Genomic DNA, 17006 nt, shown 5'->3' with positions numbered 1-17006 from the left:
AAGGATCTTCATCATCTTTTCCCCCATTAAAATGATCGCAAGAGAGTGCAACATAGGTTTTGCCAGTGAGATTCCCAGTACCCTTTTGATAATCTTTCTAAGTCAACAGCATTGTGATTGTGCTCCAGGCCCTATACAAAGCACTGTACACATATTACTTCACTTAATCCTTGCATGAACACTATGAGCTGAGGCATGCTAGTTCCCCAGCCTCAGGTAAGTATACTTAGTGGGGAGCAGGGAGAGACATTTGTCCAAGAACAAAGAACCAGGGAAGCAGAGTGCTGGGATTTCAGCTTGCAATTAAATGTCCTTAATTAACTTGTACCGCCCACCATAATGCCTGATGAGCTATGGAATGAGGTTCGTGACATTGTACAGGAGACAGGGATCAAGACCATCCCCGTGAAAAAGAAATGCAAAAAAGCAAAATGGCTGTCTGGGGAGACCTTACAAATAGCTGTGAAAAGAAGAGAAGCGAAAAGCAAAGGAGAAAAGGAAAGATATAAACATCTGAATGCAGAGTTCCAAAGAATAGCAAGAAGAGGTAAGAAAGCCTTCTTCAGCGATCAATGCAAAGAAATAGAGGAAAACAACAGAATGGGAAAGACTAGAGATCTCTTCAAGAAAATTAGATACCAAAGGAACATTTCATGCAAAGATGGGCTCGATAAAGGACAGAAATGGTATGGACCTAACAGAAGCAGAAGATATTAAGAGGAGATGGCAAGAATACACAGAAGAACTGTACAAAAAATATATTCACGACCCAGATAATCACGATGGTGTGATCACTCACCTAGAGCCAGACATCCTGGAATGTGAAGTCAAGTGGGCCTTAGAAAGCATCACTACGAACAAAGCTAGTGGAGGTGACAGAATTCCAGTTGAGCTATTCCAAATCCTGAAAGATGATGCTGTGAAAGTGCTGCACTCAATATGCCAGCAAATTTGGAAAACTCAGCAGTGGCCACAGGACTGCAAAAGGTCAGGTTTCATTCCAATCCCAAAGAAAGGCAATGCCAAAGAATGCTCAAACTACTGCACACTTGCACTCATCTCACACGCTAGTAAAGTAATGCTTAAAATTCTCCAAGCCAGGCTTCAGCAATATGTGAACCGTGAACTTCCTGATGTTCAAGCTGGTTTTAGAAAAGGCAGAGGAACCAGAGATCATATTGCCAACATCCGGTGGATCATCGAAAAAGCAAGAGAGTTCCAGAAAAACATCTATTTCTGCTTTACTGACTATTCCAAAGCCTTTGACTGTGTGGATCACAATGAACTGTGGAAAATTCTTCAAGAGATAGGAATACCAGACCACCTGACCTGCCTCTTGAGAAACCTATATGCAGGTCAGGAAGCAACAGTTAGAACTGGACATGGAACAACAGACTGGTTCCAAATAGGAAAAGGAGTACGTCAAGGCTGTATATTGTCACCCTGCTTATTTAACTTATATGCAGAGTACATCATGAGAAATGCTGGGCTGGAAGAAGCACAAGCTGGAATCAAGACTGCCGGGAGAAATATCAACAACCTCAGATATGCAGATGACACCATCCTTATGGCAGAAAGTGAAGAGGAACTAAAAAGCCTCTTGATGAAGGTGAAAGTGGAGAGTGAAAAAGCTGGTTTGAAGCTCAACATTCAGAAAACGAAGATCACGGCATCCAGTCCCATCACTTCATGGGAAATAGATGGGGAAACAGTGGAAACAGTGTCAGACTTTATTTTTCTTGGCTCCAAAATCACTGCAGATGGTGATTGCAGCCATGAAATAAAAGACGCTTACTCCTTGGAAGCAAAGTTATGACCAACCTAGATAGCATATTCAAAAGCAGAGACATTACTTTGCCAACAAAGGTCCGTCTAGTCAAGGCTATGGTTTTTCCATATGGATGTGAGAGTTGGACTGTGAAGAAAGCTGAGCGCCGAAGAATTGATGCTTTTGAACTGTGGTGTTGGAGAAGACTCTTGAGAGTCCCTTGGACTGCAAGGAGATCCAATCAGTCCATCCTAAAGGAGATCAGTCCTGGGTGTTCATTGGAAGGACTGATGGTAAAGCTGAAACTCCAATACTTTGGCCACCTCATGCGAAGAGTTGACTCATTGGAAAAGACTCTGATGCTGGGAGGGATTGGGGGCAGGAGGAGAAGGGGACGACAGAGGATGTGATGGCTGGATGGCATCACTGACTCGATGGACATGAGTCTGAGTGAACTCCAGGAGTTGGTGATGGACAGGGAGGCCTGGTGTGCTGCGATTCATGGTGTCACAAAGAGTTGGACACAACTGAGCGACTGATCTGATCTGATCTGCCCACCATAAGCTTTAGGACCAGATAGCAAATGCTTCTGTCTTCATGGGGAAGATAACCCTTTCTGGATGGGACACACAGAGTACCAAAACCTTGTACAATGTAGAGAGGAAGCTACCAAGAGAAAAGCCAGGGGTAGGATTCCATTCCTATAATAAAGGTGACGTGGATCGTTTTCTTTGTTTTCTTATTCTCTCACTCAGATGCCAACCTCTTAGGTACTATGAATTACAGAAATCCACAGGGACATCCCAAATATCCTCTGACTGATTCAGTGAATGCTGACTGCCAGCCTGCCCACTATTGACTGGGCACTGTCAGCCACAAGGAAGCCAAACTGAATCAGACAGACCTGCCCCTTGTTTACTACCTGGTAAAGAGGTATATTCAGAAAGTGTCAGAAGTTGTAGTAAATGAAACACACAAGGATCTTCGATGCCTCAGAGTGGGTTGGGGGGGAGTGGAAATCAACTGTAATGTGGGTAGTCAGGGAAGGTCACTTCAAGAAGCTGATATTTGAACTGAACAAAAAAAGATGAGAAGAGGGGTTAGCCCTGTGAAACACAAAAGATGTTCCAGGGAGAGAATCCCATGGTCCAGAGGCAAGAGAGATTTTATGACATCTGAACATCTAATAGTGTCTAAATAAAATATTTGAAACCACAGAGCAAAAATGTAGTTTCCAAGAGTCTCTTGAAAAAGCAAGATCTTCAAGTCACCTTTTTCAGAGAGTCAACTACTCAACAGACAGGTATGCTTGCTAAGTCGCTGCAGTCGTGTCTGACTCTTTGCAATCTTACGGACTACAGTCTGCCAGGCTCTTCTATCCATGGGATTCTCCAGGTAAGAACACTGGAGAATTTCTTCCTCCAGAGGATCTTCGCAACTCAGGGATCGAAACTGCACCTCTTAGGTTCCTCACTCTGGCAAGTAAGTTCTTTGCCACTAGCTCCACCTGGAAAGCCCACTCACTAGACAGCCATGATCAAGTCTTTGGGACATACTGCCAACTGAGCTGTCTATGAGTCCTGCTGACATTCTCCATCACAGTCATACAGCAGCTTCTGTGTGCAGACACCACTATCCTCTAAGGGCCAGTCCCAAGAAGATGTGTGAGGGACCAGAGGCTGCTCTGTAGACTCAGCACAGAGGCAGGGCCAGGGATGAGGCTAGTCCAGACCAGCCTCGTGTAGTGTCAGCCTGCATGAGTGAAACCTTGAGTTTCAGATTATCATCAGTAATACCACCTTGAAAGCAGTTAGTGAATTTTGCTTGCTAGGCAGTCCCATTGCCTGAGTAAGTACAAAATGGAATAAAAAAACCACTGCATGCCTCTCAGGGGAAACTGTCAAAACAGGACCCAGAGATCTAAGTCCTGTTAGCCGGGCTGTCCTGCTCCATACATAGTTGCACTGTCCTTGACAATGGGCATCAAAGTCACCTCTTGGGGCTTTACTTAAACTTCCAAGCGTATGCTAGGCAAGAAGCGATGACTGTGAAATATACATTGTCTGCCAGTAAAATAAGAACCAATGAACTAACCAGAGGATGGTAAAAATTCCTCAAAGACAGGGATTTCCACCATCTCACCCAGGGTATGTGGCACAATACTGGCATTTTTTACCAACCAGAAACTGTACTAAGCTCTTTACGCATATCATCTCAGTAATTTGCTACAGGAATCTATCTCCTATATGTATCCCCATTTCCCAGATGAGGAGGCCAAGGCCCAGAAAGGTTAAGTAACTTACCCTCCAAGTTCACTCAGCCAGTAAATGGAAAAGGTGGAATTTGAATCTCAGCTGATTTAATTGCAATGTAGACACTCTTGCCCATATTGCTATCCTATATCTACAGCCGGCATTCAGTAAATGTCTAGGAGTGCATCAGCTACCATGTTCTACGAGCATCTATCACAGACTAGTATAGGCAGAGACTACATGAGGAAGTAAAGGAAAGTCTCATTCAGTTAGACAGTAATTTTCACAAGAATAAACTCCAGACCAACCTGGAACAGAGAAATGGGAATGATTCTCCTGTCTCTCCCATCCCCCAAGGGAAGCTTTCACCACATATACAGCAAAACAGTAAAATCAGAGATGCAGAGTAGACGGCATTGTCCAGACTCTGAGAGACAGTAAAAAGTCATCAGTGACAGCCCGCACACATACTGGGAAGAACACAATTAAGTGAGGGCCAGTATGTCCTAGGACCTCACATTAGCATTCAGTTCAGTTCACTCCCTCAGTCGTGTCTGACTCTTTGCGACCCCATGGACTACAGCATGCCAGGCCTCCCTGTCCGTCACCAACTTCCGGAGTTTACTCAAACTCATGTCCATTGAGTCGGTGATGCCATCCAACCATCTCATCCTCTGTCGTCCCCTTCTCTTCCCGCCTTCAATCTTTCCCAGCATCAGGGTCTTTGCAAATGAGTCACCTCTTTGCATCAGGTGGCCAAAGTATTGGAGTTTCAGCTTCAGCATCAGTTGTTCCACTGAATATTCAGCTCTGATTTCACACTAGCACTCAGACTTTAACAAAACCTTCCATCCAGAGGAGAGAAAATCCATTCACAAATCTGGCAGTTTAAATTTTTGTTGATAGCTCTCTTGAGACAGAAATTTCTTTCTTAGAATTTGCCATGGCACTTGCAGTAAAAATATTATAGTCCTAAAATATTTACTGAGATATGTATCTCTGCTGACAATTGAATAAGCTGAAATTCAAACATATAAAGTTCAAGTAAGATGTTATACACACCAAATCAATAAAAGAAAGAAGGCATTCATCAAAATAAATAAATATTAGACATGGAAGAAAAACTGATAGCATGATTTCATGCAAGTAACCACAACTGTTGCTCAATAACCATACACCTTTTCTTCATTACTACTAGAACCTGGAACTGATCTAGGACATCAAATTCCTCAAGTCTAAGGATGTAATTATCAGATGCCCTTATGTTAACGGTGACTAAAATGATGTAAGTAGAAGCCATCGAGTAAGACTTCATGGAAAGTTATCTAAAGAGGGCTTCCTCAGCTGGGAAGATTACTCTTTTTATTTCTTGTAATGCTGCCTCTTTCAGGATGTAGAAGCAATGGCTGGAGAGCCAGCAGCCATAATGTGACCTTGAAAATAAACAACACTTGAACAGGCAAGTAGAGATCGCACAAAGATAGGAAACACAGATTGCTCTCCCCTTGATATCTTTTATGAGAGAGAAAACACTACTAATCTTTTAAAACTTACATACTTGCATCTATTACCAGAAAATCATTCTTATCTGATACAAAGACATAAAAACATAGCTAAAGATTATCCTACTTTTTGTCAGGAAAAGAAAACTAGAAAATTCATGAATTGAGATTCTGATTACCCCTTTATTCATCAAACTGTTTGTTTTAAGTATGACTTTCCCTCTTAATCAGTACCACTAGTCCAGGGAAGCATATTTGCTGAACCTATCTCTATGTTTTGACATGCAAGACTTGTGAAATTCAAACACACTTGTAGACATCCAAAGCTATTTTAAATGAGGAAGATCTGAAAACACTCTCCAAACCTGATGATTAAAGGAAATTTAATAGTTCCTCATTGGCATTTGATCTTTAGCCTGCCATAACCTATCCATATAGCTCTTCATTCATATTTGCTACTAAAGCGACATTTCAACATAGAAGGAACGTAGAGACAAACCACATGACTTAGAAAATAAAAGAGCTTTCCCTCACACTCATCTAGCTCATGAAAGCCCAATGTGATTAAAAGTGTGAAGCAGGTAGACTTCACTAGGTGAAGCAGAATGATGGTCTAGAGCATCCATTACATTTGTAAGGAATTTCAAAATTTTCAAAGTGCTTTCATGTACATTATATGATGTTTCATCCTTACAACTACATCCTACTCTTACCTCAATAGTAAACGCAGGTGTTTTTTTAATTCCCATTTCATTCTGATAAATTGTTTGCTCAAGATCAGAGGGACTGCTACCCAGTGAGGTATCTTGATTCTAGGTCATTTATCTCCTTTGATGCATTAGATCAGTTCAGTTCAGTCAGTTCAGTTCAGTCGCTCAGTCGTGTCCGACTCTTTGCGACCCCATGAACCACACCCCATGAACCACAGCACGCCAGGCCTCCCTGTCCATCACCAACTCCCGGAGTTTACCCAAACCCATGTCCATTGAGTCAGTGATGCCATCCAATCATCTCATCCTCTGTCGTCCCCTTCTCCTCCTGCCCTCAGTCTTTCTCAGCATCAAGGTCTTTTCAAATGAGTGAGTTTTTCACATCAGGTGGCCAAAGTATTGGAGTTTCAGCTTCAACATCAGTCCTTCCAATGAACACCGAGGACTGATCTCCTTTAGGATGGACTGGTTGGATCTTCTTGCAGTCCAAGGGACTCTCAAGAGTCTTCTCCAACACCACATTTCAAAAGCATCAATTCTTCGGTGCTAAGCTTTCTTTATAGTCCAGCTCTCACATCCATACATGACTACTGGAAAAACCACAGCCTTTACTAAGCAGACCTTTGTTGACAAAGTAATGTCTCTGCTTTTTAATATGCTGTCTAGGTTGGTCATAACCTTCCTTCCAAGGAGCAAGGATCTTTTACTTTCATGGCTGCAATTACCATCTGCAGTGATTTTCAAGCTCCCCAAAATAAAGTTAGCAACTGTTTCCACTGTTCCCCATCTATTTTCCATTAGATCAGAGGTCCACAACCTATGGCCTTTAGGCCAAATATGGCCCTTGACCTGGCTTTGCAAATAAAGTTTTATTGGAACACAGTTATGCCCATTTGTTTATTCAAGACTTTTGAGAGTCCCTTGGACTGCAAGGAGATCCAACCAGTCCATTCTAAAGGAGATCAGCCCTGGGTGTTCTTTGGAAGGAACGATGTTGAAGCTGATGGCCACCCCATGCAAAGGGCTGACTCATTGTAAAAGACTCTGATGCTGGGAGGGATTGGGGGCAGGAGGAAAAGGGGACGACAGAGGATGAGATGGCTGGATGGCATCACCGACGCGATGGATGTGAGTTTGAGTGAACTCCAGGAGATGGTGATGGACAGGGAGGCCTGGCGTGTTGCGATTCATGGGGTTGCAAAGAGTCAGACACGACTGAGCGACTGAACTGAACTGATGGCTAGTTTTGTGCTACATCAGCAGAGGCAGCTAGCTGCAAAAGAGACTCTATGTGAGACTCTTCTAGCTGCAAGAGACTGTACAACATACTAATCTCTATGCTGACTACAGTCCATGAGGTTGACTATATTTGCTATCTGGCCCTTTAGAGACAAAATTTGCCAACCCTTCATTACATCACACTTCCACAGATATGATCCAAGTTACAAATCCTACACTGCAAAGCCATAACGCTATCATGGAATGCAATAAACCTATTCCTGCTGGTTTTGGAACTCATGATTGATAATGGGGCATTCCATTATCTTCTGAGGGATTACTACCTGCAATATCATGTCATCTGCAAGGGTGGATGGCAATTTTTGATCAGTACACAACGCAAGTGTTGTTTGTCACTTACCCTGAATTTTTAATGTGTCTCACAGCCATAAAAAGTCTGGAGGTCACTGGTTGAGGGCATGCATAATGCCACAGGACTGCAACATACAGAGGAACACTGAAAACAAACAAAAAAAAAAAAGAAGAAGAGGTTAAGGAAAGGAAGTGACAAACTTTAATGCTTCAAAAGTAACACATTCATGTAAGCCTTATGTCTTCCTTATTGATGCATGACTTTTACGTTCAGTATATAATTGAGTATCTGTGTATATAAGCATCTATTTTGTCCTTTCTGTTCTAGAATCAGCACTCTGTTAGTTCCTAATTTGAGCTCTGTACAGAATTATAGCAGAAAAGTGTGAAATATTATAGAGCCAAGTAAAACTGCCGCTCTTGAAGGCATTTTCATTCACTTAGGATATTTGGTTCCTCTAACTCCAAACACTTCTTACTTGGGGGTATAACTTCTCAGAACTCCAATGTTCTCATTCTGAGAAATAAGGCTAAGATGATCCCTAAGTCCCAGTGAAGATCTTCCTTTGGGCTTTGGGCTTTAGTCTCTCCCAGTGTGTCCAGTAGAAGCACCAGAGAACACACAGACTCAAACATGTGTGTAACATGCTCATGTGCACACACACACGTACATAAGTACCTTATTTAAAAAGAAAAGAAAAAGACAAGCTATCTCCTTTGCAGCCAAACACCAATTCTCACTTGCTAAAGGTTACAGTTCTTTGCCACTGCACTTGAACTACAGAAGAAAGCTGTGACACAGCAACCCCATCAGCCTGCGCAAGTGCTCAGGTGTGCTGAGGCTGTGTGTCTTCATGGCTGGGGTGGGTATTTACGAGTGGAGTATCTACCAAACCCATTGCCAAGTAAGTTGAAGTTGCTGACAGACAAGTTAACTCATCCTCAAGCGGGCTCAGAAGTTTCTGTGACTAGTAGTCAGGAGCAAGGTTTTACATGCCAGGCCGTTTCTGCTTAGATCCCTGAGATGATAATGACAACTGTACAACCCTGAAGACCACAGGAGGGTCCTGCTGTCAGGCGGGGGAAATGGAACTACAGGAGGAGCAAAAAGCATGATATCTTCCCTGTGTGTGTGCGTTGCTTCCTCGTAACAGTAAACTCAGAGAAAAGTCTGTGAACGTACATGTCTTCTAATCTAATCAGACAGAGAAGTTGAAACCGAAAAGGAGATGTATGAAGTTTTATGATTTGAATAGTCATGTATCTCCGGAAACTATGTGGGTGTCTGTCTACCAGGGCTCAGAGGAGAGGTAAGAAGTGGGGCTCCCAGTGGCTTTTTCCTGATAAGAGAGAAACTCAGGCCAGACTGGTCCACACTCTGTTTTCTAGGTATCAGCTATCAACGTGAATATAAACTGTTTCTCAAATACATTACAGCTTCAGAGTCATCATTCTCATATATATGAGTTTAACATGCTGTGTTAGCATTATTCCCCTTCAACAAGGCAGCTTAAGAGCATGATAAGAATGAATCAAAAATATTTTTCCAGATAATTTCAGTTGGCAAAGTTCAAACTTAATTGGTGACCTCATTAATGAGCAACTGCCACCACAAGAAAGAGGACTGTTGTCATGGACTCATCAGAGCAATGAGATAACGAAGTTAATTATATTGTTTCCAATGGATTTACACTGGCTTCCTTTCAGGGTCTACATTTTCCAGACATTCGGTGTGACAGTCCATGGGTTTGCTCCTCTTCAAAACCCATCAGTCGTGGGCTTCTCTGGGAAACGTCGGCGGATCACGGCCCTCACATCAGGGCAGAGCAATTGGAAAACTTTTCTACCCTTTATTATCTACTTGTAAAATGTTATAAGCCTGTAAACTAGTTAATTTATGAGCTATGTTAATAATTTGCCCGCACGTGATCACAGGCTTCGCAAACACGGTTTGCAGGGATGTGGGAGGATAATTTGTAGGTCCAGTTTCTCTCCTAAGGGGACACTAACTAATTTGACACCGTAACACGACACCGATGGCGGGCTCACTAATGACCACACTCCAGGACGCGGCTGTCAGCCTGCCACTCCAGTGAGGAGCCAGCTTGCTTTCACCACAGCTCGGTACACCACGCTCAACTAATTATTCAGACAGCGACATTAATGAGAGTCTTGTGTTTATTTTCAACATACTAACCAGTGCTTAGCTTCCATTTGTCGGATATGGTCACTGATTAAAATGTGGTTCATGAATAGTAAATCTGAACTCAAATATAACAAAGGATTGCCCAGGAAAAAACGAGGAACAGCTGACTGGAAAACCACCCTTGTCAACTTGTTTTTGGCCTCAAATTTCGTCAAGGACAAAGTGACAGGTAGTAGGAAATGTCAAGAGTTCCAAGAAAAGTGTAAGGAATATTTTTAATCACCTACGGCCATGTATAAGCTTGACTCTTCACCAAAGCCACAGAATCACCTTAAGGTTAAGAGCAACTTCTATCTCAAATACACTTCACCACCTTTATGGTACTGAATAAAGATTTTTTTTAAGCTATTTTTTTTTTTCATGGAATGACCAAAAATTGTTTGCTTTTAGTGTTCTTTTCAACCTTACAAAAGTTTGACGAGATTGTCTCAAATATGAGCTTCACAAACATCACTAAATACAACTGTGTTTTTTCCAAATCTATTGTAAACCTGTACTCTTAAGGGTCTTTTAAAAAGTGTGCTTTAATATCCTCTCATGTGTCTTGTTTCCAGTCTACTAAACCTTGCAATCAAGTTCTTTCTACTTTAAATTAAATTTCTATTTTGGTATGATAAATTTTGTCCTTCGTTTAATGGTGATTATAAATCCTAAAATATTCATATAATCATCATTAAAAATGAATAACTTAAAAAAGGTGTGCACAGATCCACGAGAGGTATTAAAAAATCGAAAATGGTCCTGATCTGGTTCATTGTCAGATGTGCACTTTTAAGTAAATGATAGTGGTAGTATTTCAACAAATGTTCTATCTGTCCGCATGGATAAAAATTCCAATCAACACTGCGTATGACTTCTGCTTTTACAATACAGCAAAATAAATACAAGTCCACATAGACCACTTTGGGAATGAAAATGCCACTGCAGGCAACGTTTTTTATGCATGTATCTGTAAACTGACTCTATGATAGATCTGCAATTTCAGAATGCCAAACTATGTAAATGGCATACAATATGTGGGGGAAGATTCAGATCCCATGATAATTTAAAAAATTTATTTAAACAAGTATACAGATTGATTGTCCCTACCCAGCATGACTGTCTCCCATTGTTATTTACATGGGTACCTGTGAAAGACAGGTTCTGGGATTACTAGCATCTATCTATGTGCAGTGTAGGCCTTAAGTATGTGTCCTGCTAAATAACTCAAGAAGATGTGGTCAGACTGGCAGAGACTGGTTAAATGTTCATCAAATCTCCACCCATTTGTTGGGTGCACAGATGGGATGTACTTCTAGCTAGGTGGGTCCTTGTGGCTGAGTTCTGGCCAAATAGATGGAAGTGGGTATGTTACTTCATCCTGACCCAGAAGCCTGGGTTGTGGGCCCAGGAGTCCAGGGAAGAACTCCAGGGCCTGCAAGATGGTAGAGTCACTGGGTGGTAAGAGTCAGGGTCCCTGAAACACCACATGGAGCAGACCACCACACCCCATTCCCCACCCCACGGGACAGAAAGAAAGTGAAGTTGCTCCGTCACGTCCAACTCTTTGTGACCCCTCCCCGTCCATGGGATTTTCCAGGCAAGAGTGCTGGAGTGGATTGCCACTTCCTTCTCCAGGGGATCTTCCTGACGCAGGAATCAAACCTGGGTCTCCCACACTGCAGGCAGACGCTTTACCATCTGAGCCACCAGGGAAACACTAGACAGAGGTGGCTCACAAATAATACCTGCATTAAGATAAGCCTCTGAGACTCAGAAATGTTTGTTACAATTGCCAGTATCTCGTATCCAAATACACAGACCTTTTTTAATTTGAACCTGGTTCCAAAATTATACTTGATTCTTGGGAATACTGCATGTAAATTGGTAAATTTGAAAACATCCCTAAAGGTATGTTACAATTGTGATTATCAGCTCCTCTAATTATGCTAAGAGTAGAAAAGAGAATGGGGACAGCCAGCTAATGTGTCCCCAAATGTGTCAAGTGTATCTTTCTTTACTTCATCTTCACATAGCCTTGTGAAGAGATCCGATTCCCAATTTATGGATATGAACACTGAGCCTCTAAGAAGTGAAATATGAGCTGATGTCAGGGAATGTCGATTCAGGAGACATTTTCTTAGTTGAATGCCTCTTGGCTTTTAATATCCAAAATTTACAGAATAGACTTATTTCTAACTCAAGCACTTTTGGTTGTTGCTTATAAAAGAACAAAGTTCATGACATGCTTTAAAATATAGTACAATATTTTCAATTACAAGTGTGAGGAGAAAGTGTCCAGTGCCAATATAATCAGAAGAACGTCAGAAACTTCTACAGAGGTTTTGAAAAGCCAGCAACAAAAGGGTATGTGTCACAGATATTCTTGGTGATTTAAAATAAAAATCCACATTAAAAAATAATAATAAAAAATGCATGTTGAGGCCATATTAATTGGTAACAAATCAATAGTTTAAACATTTTTACATTCTTAATGTGATGGTTATATAAGTATATATAAGGCATTTTACTATACTTTGTTCATATTTGAGAACAGGGGTTAGCAACCTTTTTCGCTTAAGGGCCAGGCAGTGAATAATTTAGATTCTGTAGCTTTTGCGGCTGTTCTAAGTTCCCTCTGACAATTACCCTACTCTCCCACTGCAGTAGGAAAGCAACCAAAGGGGAAAAGTAGACAAATGGGTTCTATGTTTTGATAAAACTTTATTTACAGAAGCAGGCAGTGGGCCGGATGGGAGCCCAGGGCCATAATTTGCCAGCTGCTGCTTCTTTCTTTTCTTCATCACCCTCCTTTTGTTGAAAGTACAATTTGACTTATTCTATTAGTTTCAGGTGTAAAACACACTGATTCACTATTTTTATGGATTGCAAAATGATCATCACCATCATTTCTAAGGCTAACTTCTGCCTTAGAAAATTGATTGGAGGTTTTATATACTGAAACATAACACACTGTGATTTCTCCTATGTAAAGTAGTGGAAAATAGTGCCACTGTAACAGAAAGAAAACATTGATGGTTTTTCTCAGCCAGTACAATCAAGTCCCTGTCTTAAGGTAGAAGTTACAACAGTCACTTTAAAATAACCTTATAATAAGGACTTTAAAAAAAAAATAAGAAAAGTAAATAATTTGTAGATTTAAAATGTCACTGCAGAAGGGTGTGCTGGGAGCAAGAAATGGCAACCTCTGGAAGTTCCAAAATCAGGCACAAAGTTCTCCCACATTAGAACCAAAGAGTTTTCTTGGATCTGGAGGATGTTCTTTATTAACCAACTTCAGAGTAGGAGCTACATGTCCAACGATAGAATATGCCAGAAAAAAACTCATCAAATATCTTCTGTTATTCTCCCAAGAAAGTAAAGTTGTTGTAACAAGGTTCACTGTTTTGTTTTGTTTTTTTTTTTTTGATGGCAAAGTTCACAGACATATACAGACAAATGGTTTAAAAAAAAAAATCTCAGTTCCCCATTAATGTTTTATGACAACAGTGAAGTATACAAGATGGTTCAAGACATAAATGAGATAAACTTTATGAATCTATTTTACCTAAAATGTGAATCCCAACAGAATAAAAAAAGCAAGTCAATGATAGCCCAATCTGGAGTATCTTGTAGTTATTAAAATAATTATGGGAATAGAGAAATGTGTGCAGATGACTGTTATAATGTGACATGAAATAAGCAAGATAGAAAAATCATAGCTAAAGTAGACTCTCAGTTGCATAAGCATCAAATATATGCATCAAAAAAAAATAAAATGGACAGAGTTTGCCTTGGAGGAAATGGGATTAGGTGCTATTTTTCTTTAGAATTGTTTATATTTTTCTTTTCCAAAACAAAGCAACTTCTCCAATATTGGTTATAGAATATGAAAAAGCTATCTTCAAAAAGCCAACTTCAGAAAGAGGAAGACATTTGTCGTGCATTCATTGACACTCATTTATTAATGGCTTGATTGCCTCTTTTTCAGACCAGAAATGTCTTGAGAGCAGAGATTCATGACATCTCTCATGTCCCAAACACAGTGTTACAGAATCTCATGCACTGAATTAAGATTCCTCAAAGCAACTGAACAGTCCACCTTACTTTTAAAAAGTCCTCTTCATGAGATTCTATAAGTAAATTAACTTTTTATACTTTAAGTCTTTCAAAGAACAAAACAACTTTGTAGAAACAGCTTGATTACTTGAGGATTATAGCTGTAAATCATTTGCCTGATGCAAAAATTATACTTTGTCTCTTCTTTCCACACTGGCACACAGTAAGTTCGTCTTTCAATAACTTAGAACAATTCTAGTCATTGGCTCCTTTAAAACAACATAGGTATCGATCAAAAAGCTCGGCACTTCATAAATACTTACCCCAATGTATTACCCTGCTTTGAAATGGGAACGGTGAGCTCCTGATTGACAAGTAACTTAGCAGAAAGTGGGAGGAGATGGAAGAGGGTTCCATGCTGTCTCACACTCACTCTCACCTGTGGACATCCTTCCCCAGCAGTCAAAAAACACACAGCAAAGGCAGTCACCACTCATCACTGTTCTCTCTCTCTCAGCCAGTCGCTCTCTGTCTCAGACACACACACCCATGAGGGCATACTCACCTTGCACTCACTCGGCACTTGCATACTTTTAGTGACTCCCCAGTACTTGGGGGGAAAGAGATCAAAACTTGCCCTTAGCCCATACAGGGCCCTCATGATCTGGCCACTGGACAACTCTCCAGCCTTTAGCTCAACTACATATCTCCACTGGCCCTGCCCAGCCTCTCATTCTAAAAAAACAAAAGAATACAGGGCACTGTAAACACTTAATTATATATTTTCTTCCACTTAATGTATTATGAAAAATTCCCCATAATATCGTCTTCAAAATAACCTGATACAAGTACACAAATGGGCTTCCTTGGTAGCTCAGTCAGTAAAGAATCCGTAGCTCAGTCGGTAAAGAATCCGCCTGCAACGCAGGAGAGCCAGGTTCAATTCCTGGGTCGGGAAGATCCGCTGGAGAAGGGATAGACTACCCACTCCAATATGCTTGTGCTTCCCTTGTGGCTTAGCTGTTAAAGAATCTGCCTGCAATGTGGGAGATCCAGGTTCGATTCCTGGGTTGGGAAGATCCGCTGGAGAAGGGATAGACTACCCACTCCAGTATTCTTGTGCTTCCCTCGTGGCTCAGCTAGTAAAGAATCTGCCTGCAATGTGGGAGACCTATACAAAAAACTTAAAGTCTTAAAAGTAACTTCAGTTTTCTCCCTAAGACATAAGCATTTGCCCATGGGTCCTCTGTAAGCCCAGAACAACGGTCAGCAGGGAAAATTTTGTACATCTTCACCACCAGCAAGCTCTTTTCTCCAAACCTGTAAACTCGAGGGGGAGAAGAGAAAGATAGGGCCAGGTGCAGAACAAACACAAACAGGTCTTGCCAGGGGAAACCCAACCTGTGTGTAGTCACACTCCCACCTGGGATAGAATATTCCAGCTTCCAGTGGAATGAAGGCAAGCCACAGCTGGATCATCAACAAATCACCCTGCCCCACCCCAGAGGAAGATGGGCTTTCACTTGGGAATGAAATAAAAGACATCTTCCTTGTGACACACACCAATCAAGGTCCCCTGAAGGGCATGGCTCTTCCTGATCTCCGGGAAAACAAGGGTGTTTATCGATGAGCAGACTACAAAAACAAGAGGTGCTATGCTTTACTGTGATCAAACATTAGTGGCCAAAACCAAAGTAACATGATGCTTGGCATTACCACATAATAACCAGTGCCATTTCAGTTTCCTCTTCATGGGCACACATAAAGATTATGTTGCCCTGTTTTCCTGACTCTTATGTTGGGACCAAGTGCCTGATTTCTTGTCCATTGGATGGAGCAAAAGCAAGGCACACCATTTCTAAGCCTGACCAGCCCCCCACCCCCACCCCCGCCCAGAAAAAAAACAACAACCATGTTCCCTGTTCTTCCTCTAAGACCATGGAGAGCCCCTGTTCTCATGGCAAGTAGAGGATGGAGACGTTCTGTGGGCACACACAGACATGAGGGACCATGACATACATCTTTATTATGGTAAGCTTCCAAAACCTGTGGGCTGTTAGTCATGGCAGCTAGCACGACACATCCTGACTAATGTACTTCACAACTTATTATAGCCCTCATTAGAATTTCCTTGAATACATACTTACTTTTGGCTTTGTCTCCACCGTGGGACCATGTCTTAATATTCTGTGTATTCTCCTTTTAGAAAATCTATCACTGTGTCTTCCTAGAACTGGGTTTTGTTAAGAGAGTAACAAATGATGAATCAATTAAGAGGGCAAGCATTCATGTGATGGTTAACTTTTTCTGTAATTGCCCTGGGCCAGACACTGTGTTCAAAGCTGAGTATAGCTTCAAATTGTGACCACTGAGGGCAGAGACCTCACTGAGGGCCACAGTCTACCAGGAAACAATTCAAGCAAGTGGGAAATATCAACAGAGAGATGTGACCTAAGCACAAGAGGTCAGAAAAGGCTGCACGTGACAAATGGTCTGGAAGCCTAAGACATCAAAGGTGAAGAGGACTTAGCCAGGGAAGAGGGCAATCCTATGATTCTCTTGGTCAAAACAGAAACGAGAAAGCACAAACACCAGGCCTTAAAATAATCCACCTTCTGCCTTCTACCATGACTTTATAAATATAACTTGGGAGTACCAGGACTTTCAATCCAAAAACAAGGCCAAGTACACTGAGTATTACAGAAATAAAAGAATGCAATTACACTTTGCTAAGTGTCTCAGTGGTGTAACTTAAGACAAAACACTTGTTTTTCTACCACTGACAGGGAGACAGAAGCAGGTTATTCACACTAAAACTGCTTTTCTAAATTATCTGAGAAAACAGTATTAGGAGAAATGAGGCAGCCTCAGTTCACAGACCACAGTGCTATTCCTTCTTAAATATCCATCTGTCTCCTCCGTTTTATAAATATCACAATG

At 41.4% G+C, this 17006-nt stretch overlaps 1 protein-coding gene across 21 annotated transcripts in view; it reads right to left on the bottom strand.

The window, feature by feature from the left end:
- The window catches only part of FOXP1 (forkhead box P1), a 627940-nt gene that overhangs the window by 387934 nt on the left and 223000 nt on the right, over nucleotides 1–17006 (bottom strand). For 20 of the 21 annotated variants that reach the window (XM_059879649.1, XM_059879647.1, XM_059879650.1 and 17 more), the window contains one exon: nucleotides 7872–7967. The gene's annotated coding sequence lies outside the window, so the exon portion shown is untranslated. Of the gene's footprint in view, nucleotides 1–7871; nucleotides 7968–17006 lie in introns of those variants that run through there. The other variant, NM_001083689.1, reaches the window with a different exon arrangement.

Source organism: Bos taurus, chromosome 22, assembly GCF_002263795.3.
Source record: "Bos taurus isolate L1 Dominette 01449 registration number 42190680 breed Hereford chromosome 22, ARS-UCD2.0, whole genome shotgun sequence".
Lineage (NCBI taxonomy): Eukaryota > Metazoa > Chordata > Mammalia > Artiodactyla > Bovidae > Bos > Bos taurus.
Note: the sequence above shows the minus strand (reverse complement) of the source record. Positions and strands in the feature narration are given on the sequence as shown.